The 16,316-nt window shown below is 38.0% G+C and overlaps 1 protein-coding gene across 5 annotated transcripts in view; it reads right to left on the bottom strand.

Moving 5' to 3' along the window:
• The window catches only part of TENM1 (teneurin transmembrane protein 1), a 1,227,224-nt gene that overhangs the window by 204,552 nt on the left and 1,006,356 nt on the right, over window positions 1-16,316 (bottom strand). The gene's annotated exons all lie outside the window — the stretch shown is intronic.

The raw sequence follows: 16,316 nt of genomic DNA, 5'->3' as shown, positions 1-16,316 counted from the left end.
ATTGTCCAATGTAATTAAAATTTCCTAAACATATCATTTTGTTATACAATGTAGATTTAACACAATATTCAGTAACTTCTTTAAAAAATGCTATATTTTCAAAGGACATTTAATTGCTACTTATTTTTTACACTTTGAATTTCTTATTTTTTTTAATTTTTATTTATAAAAAGGAAAAAAATGACAAAACCATAGGAGAATTTCTTATTATTTTCTTGGGAAGGTAGTCATAGTTAGGGAACTATACTTTCTCCTAGTAAAAATAAAATTAATTATGTTCATTAGTACATAAATAAAATACAGATATGACTAATATCCTTGATGAACACCATATTACACATTGTTATATTCTCCCCAGAGGAAATCAGCAATATAATTTTGTTGTGTGAATTTTTTCTATGTATTTTTATTACATATACAGATGTTAATAGCTTCAGGCTCTTTATCTACATTGCCAAATTACTTTTTCTAGGAAAGCAGCTAAACAAAAGAAAACCAAAGTAGATTTAATTGGGTGGATTTTAAGAGTTAAAATCTGCAAAAGAATATTGTTCCCTGACTATAGTAGCCTGTTTCTCTTGTCTTATGTAAAAAAATATTTCAGGAGGCTTTCTCTTTAAGTAAATGAGTATCATCCTCGATAAAGAATGGGATTCCATTAAATTTAACTCTTAAATAGGGTTGTCTCCGAGGAACAGAGTTTACTAATACATATAATACTTTCAGCACTAGCCTGGATGACAACTTGCAACATATTTCTGGAATTTGGAAGTTAAGAAGAGGGCCTAGGGCAAATCCCAAGCAAAGGTTTTTTTCACTGCTTCATCTTTAATAGAACCAACATGAGTGAAAGGAAGCTTTCACCAAAGTCCAATCCTCATCTTGTTATCCCTAATATCCCTTGTTATAATATTATTTTATAGCTGGAACTGTTAGAACTAAAGAAAACTGGTGAGGTCAATGATATTTCCTAGGTCATCAGTGTTTCCCCCTCCTCCCTTGGAATAAAAGGGGGCATATTATTTGGGCAAACATTTCTAAAGTAACCAAAATTCTACTTTGGCAGTATATATTTTTGAAACAGAATCAGCAAATCAAGGCAATACATATAAGGTTCATGGCCACAAAAATCATTCCAGAGAGAAAAAAATATTTCTGAAAAGCTATAGTCACTAGTCAGCCTGTTTTATATATTCTAGTCAATAAGTATTACAAATAAATTATATTTCAATCAAAGGAATTAGATGATTTATGTTAATAGATTTATCCTGCATTACCTAAGGCTTACCCCAAATGTAAATTACAAGTTATTAAGTGATTTTTATACAAAGGTAAGTTAATATAGCTGTTGCTAATAGTGTTTTTGTATATTGAACTCTTAGACTAACAACATTCCTGCTTCTGTATATATATATATATATATATATATATATATATCTTCTTCCCAACGAGCTGTCCATGTCATGAATTCTGAATTCATGGGAATTACATATCACTACTTGATGTTCTTTATCTAATACCTCCAGTAACTTTGGTGGGGAAATCTGGAAATTATGAGATTTTGAAGCCCCATTTCTTCTATTAGAGGAAGGTGAAAATTATTGAGTTCTGGATATTGAAGTAATCCTGACAAGTCTGGTCCTGGATTCTAAGTCCAATGTAATGAGAAACAAAAATAAAAGTATGTCGCTAGCTTTTATATAGTGATTTTTTGAAGGTTTTTACAAAGCAAAATTTGACAGCTGAGTGTATGTTAAGTAGAGATAAACTGAAAAAAAAAACATACTTAGGGACTAGAACCAGAGGGACTGAAAAGAGATTGCATATTAAAGAGATTAAAACACTTGAAAATCAGTTAAACATTGTTCATGAGATGCATATGCTGATAGATTTGGGGGCGTGTTCTACGGATAGGGGTAAATAAGAATTTTCGAAGGCTTTACCAGTTAACAAGATGACCTTTGCATCAATAATGCCTATCCAGGGGGGCGGGAGGTGATACCCTTAGTTGATGGCACACATTACAGTGTGCAAGGACTCAGGTTCAACCCCCTGGTCTCCACCTGCAGGGGAAATGCTTCACAAGTGTTAAAGCAGGTCTACAGTTGCCTCTGTCACTCTCTTTCTCTTTTCAATTTCTCTCTGTCTCTGTCCAATAAATAAATAACAACAATAAAAATAATGCCTATTCAGGTGATCGCTGGGTCCCTGTTGGCAAGACAAATTCTACACTCATTTTACTTGTTCACATTAATCTAGACATTATGTCTTTCCACTGCTGTATTAGGTTCAATTATTTTTGTTCTTATTTTGTCAGGCCCAGTTGGCATTATTTGCTCATATTTTATGACAGACACAGATCTGGCTCTTCTCCTTGCTGCTTTATTTTCTATACAGCTTATATTTATGAAGGATCCAGGCTGGTGAGTGAAAGTCTCATAAAAGTCATCATTATTCTGTGCATTTCTCTGTACTCCTCTCTTTCTTCATTCTGTATCTCATTCTGAGTAAACTTGTCTTTTGACTCTCCTGTTCTTTAACACTCCCCATATTTTATGAAGCACATAGATTTGTGATAACGACCCATCAAAGTCATCATTATTCCAGACATTGTCTACCTGTTCTTCTTCTCATTCAGTTCAATCTTCATCATTCATAAGTAATGTGCAAGCTTGTCTTTCAACTCCCCTATTTTTATTCTTCATATTTTATGATCCACACTAACTTACAGTGTATGATAAAGCCCCATAAAACTTATTATTCTACATTTATCAGCACTGGACTCTCTTTGTAATGGATTAGGCTTTAAATGTTCTAAGATTTCCTGTATCTTGCCGCATTTTTCTCATTATTTACACACTCCATGTCACCCATTTTTCACAAAAATAACTCCTAGTTCCTTTCATTCCTGGACTACTAGTACTTACTATAATCTTTGACCAACATCATTCATCCTGTATCAGTATGAGCTTCTAAATTTTGGGACAGTATTAAGGTTTTGTTTTTTTTTTAATTTGTAGTAATCATGATAGGCACCACATGCAGAAATATAGGGATTTTTTTTCCTCAGGCAAACTCTCTATTAAAAAAAAACACTTTTGAATCTACTTACTTAGGGTACTAGTAGGATACTCCAATTCCAAATGGCCTTTACCTTCCTTTATATATATTCCTAAAAAGTATGGTATATTCTCTGACACTAATCAAATTTACTGTCGTTTTTTTGTATTCTGAATTCATAAAATGAATTTTCATACTAATCACAGATGATAAACTTGTGTGTGTCTTGATTTTCCTGATTCACACAGCTACTAAAATAGTTTCTTTTACATTTATGCTATCCATTTTGATTATGCCTCTGAACTCCAAGGTAATTTATATAATTCATCTTTTTCCTGGGTTAGTATCATGCTAAATTAGTGAGAGTGCAAGGTAAGGGTTTCTATTTTGTAGTTCCATAACCCAACTCTCAGGTCTTTTCATCAACCCCATTGTGATGCCTCAGTTTCTTCTCTCAGAGAACCTCAGTTTTTGTTTTTTGTTTTTTTTTCAAATCACCAGTCACCACAAAGAGACAGTCATGCTTGGCCTGTCTTTTTCTTTCTTAAATAAACATCTTGAACTCTTATTAAAGTTTTACCTCACTGAAAGTATTCCTACAGTGCAGTGACTTTCATGTGTAGCTGTGAAATGATACCCCTGGAATCGTAAAGTTTTGTAAAAACGTTGCAAACTTATGAATTAAAATAAACATATCTAATCCCTTAAAGGCTTGCCTTTTCCTAAAATGGTTTCAACTAAATAATATATGGGACCACTCTGAAATTTTCAAGCTAATGATAGAAGATACTATCTGTACTGCCCTGAAGCTGACCTTGCACCTATGTACAGAAAGTATGTGTCCATTGAGGTCATCCTGTGTGCTGTGCTGTGTTGTGCTGTGCTGTGTGTGTTCTCAGTGGTAGATATCACATGTTTTTCATGTTTTCCTGGACTCACCTTTGATTTATAGACATAAATGGGATGATTTGCTTCCTATTACCTTTATAATCAGAGTCTGCTGTCATGGGTGAAAGCAAGATAACTTGAAATTAGATGGACATATTCAATGTGACTTAAAAACATGTTCTGGGAGATTGTCCCTCATGGTGTCTCTTTTCCTGTCCTCTGGAGAATACAGACTGCTACCAAGGTGTCTACCTGCTGTCACTATGCAAAAGCAGAAACCTCAAAGAAACTGCTTCACCCTATAAGTAAATGCTGAATTCTCTTGTGTTTAGAGCTTGGTCTGAAGAATAGGGCATTTTGGGAAATACAAGACAGAATACACTTTACTGAGATCCTTATTTAACTAACAAGCTGCTTGTTAGACAGCTCTGATGCAAAAGGTCTAATTCATTTTGCATTTGCTATTTGCATAGCATAGTCAAATTATGCCAAAATTTCAATAAACCCTTGGTTCCTTTCTCATCTTCACTTATTTATTGTCTTTTGTCTTTGGTGTCAAATTTCCAATATTCATTCTACACCTCAGGCAAAAACATTAACCTACAGCACAAAAGTTGGTTTGAAAAACAAGCCTGAAAACTAAATTGCTTGAAAGAAGATGTAATTTACAGCATTGTATTTCTGATTAAAATCTTTCATAAGGAAAATGAGGCTCAGGGCTAGGGAAGTTATAGCTATTTGCCTTTGTTACCAACAGGTGTATAAGCAACCTTTGAAGGTTAGCATTAAAAAGACCTGAGCAGTGGGGAATCTAGCAGCAGGTGTGCAGGTCATCTTTCCATTGGAGAAGATGAAAACTTTTACCTAGTGGAAAGCTCTAGAGATAGAATTTTAAAGGAGTGGGCAGAGCATATGACTCCAATGATCACAATTCTGCCTTGTAAATTCCTCTCCAAGTCATGAGATGTTTCAAATGTCCTACTGCATAGTAAATGTGTTTCCATGGTTCTTTGGACATCTCCATAAACTTAGCATACCCTAAAGTTCCACAGCCAGGCACTGTATCATTTGGACTAAAGCACTACTGCTTTTGGAGGGCTTGTTGGAATATAGATATTTCTGAATGGTTGGGACAAAGCATTAAAGATGTACTTAATCACTACTATCAAGTAAAGACTTTTCTATTGAAAGTGTAATTTTGGGATGGTAGTATTGGTTCTCAGTCCTTTTTGGTAACATTTCTCTCATATGGACCACTGATTCTCAAACCTGATTGTGAACCAGAATCATCTGAAGAGATTGGTAAAACAGATGGATGGGTCCCACTTCCAGAATTTTGGAACCATTGATTTGGAGTGTGGCAAGGATTTTTCACTTTTTAAATTTTAATATTATCTATCTATCTATCTATCTATCTATCTATCTATCTATCTATCTATCTATCTATCTATCTATTTATGAGATATCCAGAGAGAAAGACTCTCTCTCTCTCTCTCTCTCTCTCTCTCTCTCTCTCTCTCTCTCACACACACACACACACACACACACCACACACACACACACACACACACACACACACACGGGGAGGGCAATGATCATCTCTAGTTATGGTGTTACTGGGATCTCAGAGCCTCAGGCATAAAAGTCTCTTTGCATAACATTATGCTGTCTCACTGGGAGCAGAATTTACATTTCTAATGCATTCTCAAGTGATGCCAATGTTGCTGCCAGCCCAAAGACTGAATTCATAAAACTACTGCTTTAGGGAAAGCAAGACCAGCACATACTAAGCCAATTAAGGTGCATGAACTCCTGAGGAAAGAGGCAGGGTGTAGCCTATATAAAATCTGGCAAGTCAGCAAATGGCCCACAATATGTTTTTTAAAATTATCTATCTATCAATCTATCATCTACACATCTGTCTTCTATTATATTCTATTTATCTATCTATGGGGGGGAAATCACACTGGCACGTGTGACACCAGGACTGAACTTGAGACTTCATGGTTAGGAATTCACTGTGCCGGGATTCGGGCTGTAGCTCAGTGGGTTAAGCACGGGTGGCACAAAGAACAAGGTCCGGCATAAAGGTCCTGGTTCGAGCCCCAGCTCCCCACCTGCAGTGGAGTCGCTTCACAAGTGGTGAAGCAGGCCTGCAGGTGCCTATCTTTCTCTCCCCCTCTCTGTCTTCCCCTCCTCTCTCCATTTCTCTCTGCCCTGTCCAACAACGGGGACATCAGTAACTGCAGCAGTAAAACAACAAAGGCAACAAAAGGAATATATAAAGAAAAAAGAAAAAAAAAGAATTCACTGTGAAGCATGAATTCTAAGTTGTCCATATGAACACCCCCCCCCCCAAGAAAAGGTTTTGTAACAAACATATCTTGGGAACTCATGCTGAAATCATTACACAAAAATGTGGTTAGACTCCAAGATGAATTGTGGGGTTCCTTCAAACTCAGAGATTGCAAAACAGAAGAAAAAAAGTTTTCACTTGATTTATCTGTCTCAAGTAACTGCCAATTTCTTCCCTAGTGAATAGCAATTTCGTTCCTACCTCTATTATTCTCAGTCTTCAGTGCTCACACTCATGTTATGGAACTTGTCATAGCCTGTCATGGCTGAGATTCATAGATCTGTCTGTATTTCCTATTAGATAGTCACGTTAGGGTGAGGAATATGTGCTATCATTCTCTCTTTACCCTTCCCATTACCTGGTATACACAGCATGTGCTCAAGAAAGCTTCATAGGATTTCAAGTCAGATATTGTTATATGAAATAGTAAGATATTTTGCAACATATCCTCATAGCACTGCTTCAAGGGTTTCAGAGACCACTTTGAGGTTCCTGTGTGACAGATGCCGTGCCACTCATTTATTAGAAGCCAGCACTCTGGGTTGTACATTAGGACTTTCTCATCAGGAGAGTTTTCTTTGATAATTGACTACTTCAGGAAATATTACTCTGTGCAATAAGAAAGAAAAAATGAAAATATTTCCTTCCAATGCTTAATGTATGAACACAAGCCCCATTATTCCTTATATATTACCATATACAATTTGGCATTTCACGATTTAAGTACATTCAGAGGTTCTAATCCTCAGATATTTTTGGCCTTTCCACACAACATATGCTCTTTTCCTGATATATGTTATCTGAGCTGGTACAGCACCATGAAAACATTGAATGTTATAGCATAAACCTGTTTTCAGTTTTCTGAAAATGTGAATTCAGTAAATGTTCATTTGCATAGCCAATAAAATCTCATTAGTTTTTACTTAAATATAGCAGACTGGTTTAATCCTGCTCAGTTGGTCACGAGCCTAAATAAATAATACCTCTCAAATGAGTAACAGTAAAAGCAGCTAGAGGCATTAGCCATCAACATTCTCGAACTCCAGAAAAGGTGGTGCTATTGAAAATGCAGATAGCTTTTTAAGCAGAATTATTTTCCTCATGGCTAGTGATGTTTCAAATAAAACAAAATGGGGGCACTCACCCTGAGGTAGGGTGGCTATTTTCCCATCTGCCCTGGTAATTGCTTGTCAAAAGTAGGCTTGCTTTGGATGCCTGAGATCCCCAAGGTAATGGGAAAAAGATCAAGTGTTTTGAAGCAATAAGAAAACTGACGACACAGTCACATTTTCAAGACTGCATAAGTGCCAGTTTGTTTCATTCAGAGACATGATTATTTTTGTCCATAATTTGAATCTTGAAATATTTGTCCTGTAAGCCCTTGTAATTTTTTTTTTTCTGTTCTACACACTACTCAAATGGTTTATTTTTGTAATCAGCCTTGTGGAGTTTTATTAACCTCATTAACCTTTCCCATCACTTCTCTGTAAATCTGTCTTTCAAGTAATGCTTAGTCATTAAATATTGGGGAAGTCTACCTTGTTGACTAGAGCCAGATCATGGATTACTCTTCTCTGCTCAGAGGAAAAGGGTGCTCTTGACTCGTGTTCTGCCTCTAGTTTGCTTGTAATGTAGGCTGTGACGTTTCTTTAAAACATGATGTTGGGAAAAGATCTATGTTGGGGGTGAGCGAGAGTGCTATGCAGGCACTTATGAGGAGATAAGAAATTATACCGCCCTCAACGACCCTGGGTCCATGCTCCCAGAGGGCTAGAGAATGGGAAAGCTATCATGGGAGGGGGTGGGTTATGGGGATTGGGTGGTGGGAATTGTGTGGAGTTGTACCCCTCCTACCTTATGTTTTTGTTCATTAATCCTTTCTTAAATAAAAAATTAAAAAAAAAAAAAGAAATTATACCGGAGAGTCGGGTGGTAGCGCAGAGGGTTAAGCGCACGCGGCACAAAGCACAACGATCAGCATAAGGATCCTGGTTCGAGCCCCTGGCTCCCCACCTGCATGGGAGTCACTCCACAGGCGGTGAAGCAGGTCTGCAGGTATCTCTTTCTCTCCCTCTCTCTGTCTTCCCCTCCTCTCTCCATTTCTCTCTTTCCTATCAACAATGGTAACAAAAGGGAAAATAAATATTAAAAAGTAAATTATACCCATGTGCTAACAACTGTACTATACTAATATCCTTCCTCTCAGCTCAAAAAAGGTTATTTAACAAACAAAAAAAAAAGGAATTTCTCGCAGCCTCATATGTTTCTTATGGAAAGTAAAATTCACAGTTCTTCCCTGTTAGTATTCTCAATTACCTAATAAAGATGGCTTAACTATAAAATAATTATCTCTTGCATTGAAATATATATATGGTATATACACACATATGGTATGTACCTAAAATATGTCTTTAGATATTATATACAATGAATAAAATGTCTATTTATTAAAAACTTGAAATTATATTGTAAACCTTTGGAAGGTTACCTGTACACAGATGCAGCTATAAACAAACATAAATTATTTATATGTATATATATATATATATATATATATATATATATATATATATTCTTTTTTTTCAGTCAGGGCCTTACCTATGCACTCCCAGGGTATTTTCTTTTTACAGTATAGACAGAGAGGAGAGGAAGCACATGGGACTATCTATATCCATATCATTTAACTAAGTAAGAGATACCAGATATAGGCTATAGTTTAGGCTACTGGGTATAGGTGTACATGTATCAATAAGCAAGGGGCGATTGTATAACTCAAAATTAAAGTGCTCACTAATAGTTGAAATGCCTTAAGAATACATCATAAATTCTCTAATTGTTTGGACTTAGGTCAAATTAACTGGGTAGCCTAGCAGAAAGGCCCAAATTAGACAAATCCCAAAAACCTAATTCTGGTTGGGTTCAACATCTGATACCTAATGCTTTCACAGTTGGGAGAGAGCCAAAGGTCATCAGATAAAGAGAGGAGTACAAAAGTTGGATAAGGCAAGAGACTGGCCCACTTAATAATGACCCTTTTGGTCAATAGCATACCACCTCATTATCTGGGGTCTAGTTAGGGAATCCTTGGACTCCCACACAGATATAATGGGCCTAGACCTCTACTGGATCCCTCTCTCTACCACCACTGGTCACTTACATCAGGAATATCATCATAAGACCTCTTGTGGGCCATCCCAGGACCTTGCCCTCACCATAAAGTAGCGACGGTAGGGATATCCCCAGTCTCCGAAGGGAGATTGGAGTATCCTGCCATTCAAGGAAAACTGGTCCTGCAATGTTCCCCAGATGTGACCATGAGCTGCAAGCTCAGATCAATAGGAACTCAGAGGTTACACAGGGTCTCGTAATATATATACACACATATATATACATATATATATGTATATATATATGCACATATATATGCTCTGGGTCAGGTGTATAGCTATAAACAGTTCATTGTAGCCACAGATTTTTTTCAAGAATTGGAGCTGTTCATTGCCCTAAACCAACTTTCTAGCCTTTTTCTCTAGTCTGACACCATTTCCTCAGACAATATTTATATCCAACTTCAGGCTATCTACCTTACTCAAGCAAAACTATCATAACTGTGTTCCCCCAGGAACATGCCTAAGATGGACTTTCTAGCTTTTTTCTACCCTAAGATCCTAATCTTATCTTCTCTATTCCTACTTTTTGGTTCCTATTCATTAACCACTTTATCTCAATTTATGCCCTGCCACCTTCCAGATACCAGTTTGCAGATGCTATCATGAGGCCATCCTGACTTCTCTGGGCAGATGACCTCACCAGTGTGTCCAGGAACCTCACCTCTCCAGAGCTCTTGCCCACTGTGGAAGGACAGAAACAGGCTGGGGTAGGGATCGACCTGCTAGCACCCACATCTAGTGAAGCAGCAACTACGGAAGCCACAAGTCCTATCTTCTGCACCACACAAACAACCTTGATCCATGCCCCTAGTAGGGGAGAAGTGATAGGAGGAAGAAAAGAGGGCTCTGAACACCTGTTCCATCAGCACCCAGAGAGAGAGAGAGAGGAGGAAAAGAAGAGGGACATATGGAGGTAGTAATGTTGTCATCAGTGGCTCAGAGGGGAAGAGAGGATTGGATCAGGAAGAAAAATGGGGAAATTATGTATAAATGTAGATAGATAGTTGTAGAGATAATGGCTGGCCCATGTGGTTGCTTGCAGTGGGGGTGACTAAAGATCCAGAACCCTAGTGGTGGGACTGAAGTGGATTTATATCCCTATTAACATGAAATTTTATAAAAATTAGTATTAAAATACTAATAAAATTATAAAAAATTAAATAGTGTTGGGGGCAGAGAGCAAGATTTGAGAGATTTTTCTCCCTTCCCCTTATTGGCCAATACATCTTTTTACAGAAATATTTTTACACACAGAAAAAGAGAGAAAGAGGTAGAAATAGAGAGACATCAGAGCACTGAAGCATCCTTTGGTGTCAGGGACCAAGCTGAAACCAGGTTGTGCATATGAAAAAGCAGGTGTCTTCCCAGGTGAAGGTCTTTTTATCTGGACTCTAATGGGTCTAAACTGTCTTAAAGGTCTTTCTTAGTCAAGGTATAAATAATGAAAAGTATGTGCCCATAAAGATAGTGCTATCCACAGGACATCATAAGCTGTAGACATTAACAAATACTGAGCACTTTCTATGTACAGAGTGTGGGGTGGACATGAACTACAATGTGGCACTTGTTCCTTCTTCCAAAACTTGCATTTAACTCTGCCCTATCTAGGGACATTAGATAAGCAGAACCCACTAAAATAACTAGAAGCAAATAGGCTGGCTGAGGAGTAGGTAATAAGGATTTAAGCCTTTTGAATTGTAATCCAAATTGAGCAGTAAGGTAGGGAAAATATTAGAAAATACATATTTTCCCTGACATAAGCTATAGATAGCTACTGATATAACTATTCACAATTATTAAACAGTTCAGAACATCTGAGTTTGAAAATATCATAAACAATAAATTGTGTAGCTTTTTTGAAGATTTGTGCTGATTTTTTTTCTTCTTCTTTGCCCAAGAGCATTTGCAAAGAAGTGAAAGTCACACATTTTTTCTTTTTGGTACCTTTAGGTGTTGACTGCTGAATTCAGGAGCTAGTCAGCACTATAAATCTTGGAACCTTCAGCACTTTGTAGTTTTTTAAATGTGTCTTGAACATGTGTTTCCTGAACTTTAGCATTAGACAAAACAGTTGTCTGAAAATCAGGAGATCCCATCTTCACATATGTAACACCTTTCATATAAACAAGTTTAAAGTGTTTTATTAGCAAGTAGCAGTGACCTTACTTCCCACTTAGGGCAATTGAAAAAGAAATAAGCAACAGTGGTTCTCAAGAAAAGCAGTGTAGAAAGACAAATAGAATCACAAGGAACCACATTCAAGACAAACCATGTTTAGGTTCTTTTTTGCCGAAAGTGGGAAGATAATATGTGGTGAGCTTCATTTTAGAAAGAAAGGTAGGGGTCAGGGGATGGCTAAGTGCATAAAGTACTTTTTAATAACCATATATGAGGCCCTGGATTCCATCTGCAGCACCACATGAGAGCACTATGGATAGCATCAAAGAAACTCCATGAATGTGGAGTTGTACTTTGACATCTCTCCTTCTCTCCCTGTGTCTCTTCCTTTCCCCCCCTCCCAAGATAAACTATCCATCAGGCCATGGAAACGGTTTAGTGGTATTATACCATGAGGCCACAGATTCCCTATTAAATACTGCATTAAAGACAATATTAATTTGAAGAAAGTTTATCAAAGACAAGTCTGTAGAAGTTGATGCTTTAATAAGAGATAACTTTTCAGTTCGCTCAGCAACTATTACACTGCGGGTTTAGTCCCTCCCTAGATCTTTACCTGGTATCACGTTATCTCACACATGCTCCTAGATAAAAAATATAAGAAAAACATGCCACTAGAAAATAGACTTGGAGGTTCTTAGCCTGCAAATTCATAAAACAAGGTAAACACAAAGCATAAGAATCCAAATTGGTGCCTCAGTAAAATTGCAAGTAATGTTATCCTCGAGGGTCTACCTATACATAGATGAAGCTGTGAATGTTAAATCCAGGAGTGTATGAACATAGAAATTACATTGTATGTCTTGATAAAATGCTACAATATAGAACTTACTTACTTCTTTTTTTAAATAATTCCAAATTAGGAAGTAGTTTCTGTATATTTGCTTTTAAGAAGGTTCAATACTCAATGGTAAAGATCTGTCTTTTTTAAAAAAAAATTATTTATAAAAGGAAACACTGACAAAACCATAGGATAAGAGGGATACAACTTCACACAATTCCCACAATCAGAACTCTGTATCCCATCCCCTCCCCTGATAGCTTTCCTATTCTTTAACTCTCTGGGAGTATGGACCCAAGGTCATTGTGGGATGCAGAAGGTTGAAGGTCTGGCTTCTGTAATTGCTTCCCCACTGAACATGGGTGTTGACAGGTCCATCCATACTCCCAGCGTGTCTCTCACTTTCCCTAGTGGGGAATGGCTCTGGGGAAGCGGAGCTCCAGGACACACTGGTGGGGTTGTCTGTGCAGGGAAGTCTGGTCGGCATCATGATAGCATTTGGAGCCTGGAGGTTGACAAGAGAGTTAACATATAAAGCCAAACAAATTGTTGACCAATCATGGACTTAAGAGCTGGAATAGTACAGATGAAGAATTGGGGGTCCTCCATTTTGTATATAGCTAGTAGCCATATTATAGTTATATTCCAAAGGTTCTATGGCTATACTAGTTTTTTTTTTTTTTTCCTTTTTCTTTTTGCCCCTGAGCCTGAAATCTTATATGCCAGTGGATCCAAGTTATTGTCTGGGGAGATGATGTCATGGCTGGTAGAAGGACTAGAAAGCTGGATCAGGGAAGAGAGTAGCTCCCTAATATGCGAAAGGTGTATAAATATTGTTGACTGCAAACCCCATCAATTTGATGTGCTCTGGGGCCCAAAATCAACTTAGGAGCCTATGTGACCTCTGAATCCCTCTAGATCTGAGCTCACATTCTGTGGTCATGAGTAGGAACATTCCGTGCTGCCCCAATATCAATCTATCTTCCTCATGTGTAGCATAGAGTATGTTGTCCATCTTCCCTTCAGAGGATGGAACATTTTCTACTGTTGTTGATCCAAGGTGAGGGCAAGATCCTATGTGGAGCCCACAAAGGGGCTTATTTTGTTGTTCCTTATAGAAATGATGGTAACACTGGAGAGAGGGATTTATTCGGGTTCTAGGCACATCAAGTCTGTTTGGGAATCTCAAGAATCCCCGATTAGGGTCCCAGTTGATGGGGTGACCTGATAGTGACTAAAGAGTTATCATTAAAGTATGCCAGTCTCTTGCCCTTATTCAGCTTTTGCAGTCCTTGCGTTGATAAGGTTAGCTTTGGAGTGAGTGAGAGAACTGTAATAGGAAGTAGATGAGGAGGGTATCTAAGTCTATGAACTTTATACTGACTCACTATAGACTATTGTATATTTTTGCTTGGTGGTATATATTTTGCCCTAATTTATGGATACATGTGAACATATGCTTTATCTTACGGGACCTGGTCTATATCTAGGTTTTGGGACTCTGTTAGGAAGTGAACCTCCTGGAATGGAATTAGAGACTACCATGAAAGGAAAGGTCTCACCCGAGTGAGAGGGTGAAGGGTTGGCATTCTATGCCTGACGTCTCTGAACAAAATCTGAGGTGAAGCATGCTGAGATGGTAGTCACTGCATTGATTAGGTTGGGATCGGCAGATGAATATCATTTGGTATGAATTGAGAGAAGCATGCAGGAAGCGAGCCCTATTCCAGAGGTTCGAGGACTGGGGGATATATAGGCTTTACAGCGGAAGCAGGAGGTTTCTGCTGTCTTAGGGTTTAAGAAGGCAATAGGTAGTTACTGCAAAAATAACATTGCTTGGCAATTGGGTTAACTTTGAAAAATCTCTTGTCAACAACCAGGTTCCAGTTGCTAGCATGATGCACAGACAACCCCACAAATATGTCCTGGAGCTCTGATTCCCCAGATCCCTTCCCCAATAAGGAAAGAGAAAGACAGGCTGGGAGTATGGATGGACCTGTCAACGCCCATGTTCAGTGGGGAAGCAATTACAAAAGCCAGATCTTCAACCTTCTCCATCACACAATGACCTTGGGTCCATACTCCCAGAGAGTTAAAGAATAGGAAATCTATCAGGGGCGGGGATGGGATACAGAGTTCTGGTGGTTGAAATTGTGTGAAGTTGTACTCCTTTTATCCTATCATTTAGTCAATGTTTCCTTTTTATGAATAAAAATTTTTTTTAAAAGTTTGAGACATTCTATCAGTTTTTCCCCTCTGAGAGAGGCTTTCCCTGACTACTTTATCTAAAATGATCAGTCTCTGTCCCCAGCCATTCTTCCTGCTTGACAGTATTAGACTACCTTCTTTAGACATACCTTCTTTTTAAGGCTTTATTTTTATTCTCTTTATTTATTGGATAAAGACAAGCAGAAATTGAGATGGAAGAGGCGATAGAGAGGGAGAGAGAGGTGGCCAGGAGGTAGTGAACATGGTTAAGTGCACACATCACAGTGCACAAGGGCCTGGGTTCAAGCCCCTGGTTCCCACCCACAGGGGGAAAGTTTCATGAGTGGTGAAGCAGGGCTGAAGGTGTCTCTCTGTCTCTTTCTCTCTCTATGTCCTCCTTCCCTTCTCAGTTTCTGTCTGTCTCTAACTAATAAATAATTAAATAATAAAAATTTTAAAAGGGAGGGAGAAAGAAGAGAGACACCTGCAACACTGCTTCACCACTCAGAAACCTTTCCTGCTGTAGGTGGGGGATCAGGGGCTTTAACCCAGGCCCTTCCACATTGTAACAGGCATGCTCAACCAGGTGTATCACCATCCAGCCCCTCCCCACACAGGACAGCTTTTTCATTGTTAATCTTTCTCACTAGACTCTATAGGGAAGGTGTTTTGTCTACTGTAGCTCAGAGCCTAGAATAGTGCCTATCACTTAATGAATAAATGAACCAAGTAAACATAGTAATGTTTATATATCTTGATAGTGAATTGATCAATCTTTTCCATTATAAAGGATCTATCATTATAAATTATGTTTAAGTGTGGTCAATGGTAACATTTTTACTGTAGGAAATGGGAATTGTTTTATGACTGATTGTTTTTCCCCTTGAATTCACCAGTGTAATACAAAAATTTTAAATTATAGAAAAATCTTATTTATAGTCCCAATGTCAAAGGATGGCACTTTTTGCAAATATGCAAACTGTTCCAAATAAACTTTGCATTTTTTTAGAGTCATGAATAGTATCGTGTGTGTGTGTGTGTGTGTGTGTGTGTGTGTGTGTGTGAGAGAGAGAGAGAGAGAGAGAGAGAGAGAGAGAATTTCAGAGCTCTTCATGCTTACCTGAGTCAATTAGCCCTATCTCTGAGATCTTGCTGAAAATTTGCAGGTCAGTTCTATTTTGGTAACTGTTTCATGATTGTGTTTCATTTCTTAGAACACTTCATGTCTGATAGCCGTTTAGGCTACCTGTCTGCCACATCAAAACAGTTGAATTTCAGCCCCTTCAGTGGAACTCTAGGTTCACTTAGAAAAGTAATGGTGCATGCACCACAGAACTTAATAGAGTTTGTAGCTAACTTAATTATTTATGTATTTACTTGATGTTTTGGCTGCCTCTACCACTAGATCATAAAGGCTAGTCTGTGAATAAGAGGATTCCATTGCTTTTGCTTACCTCTATCTGCACAGAATTTGGCACACAGTAGGTATTGCAGAAACTCCCTCATCACTTGAACAAAGCATGTTGATGCCAAAATGGCAGAGGGTCTTCATATCTCCCCCCTCTTTTTTTTTTCTACCATAGCACTGTTCAGCTCTGGCTTATGGCACTGCAGAGGACTGAACCTGGGACTTTGGAGCCTCAGGCATGAATGTTTCTTTGCATTACCCATGCCC

This window comes from Erinaceus europaeus, chromosome X (assembly GCF_950295315.1).
Source record: "Erinaceus europaeus chromosome X, mEriEur2.1, whole genome shotgun sequence".
Classification (NCBI taxonomy): Eukaryota; Metazoa; Chordata; class Mammalia; order Eulipotyphla; family Erinaceidae; genus Erinaceus; species Erinaceus europaeus.
This window is presented reverse-complemented; position numbering and strand designations above follow the sequence as displayed.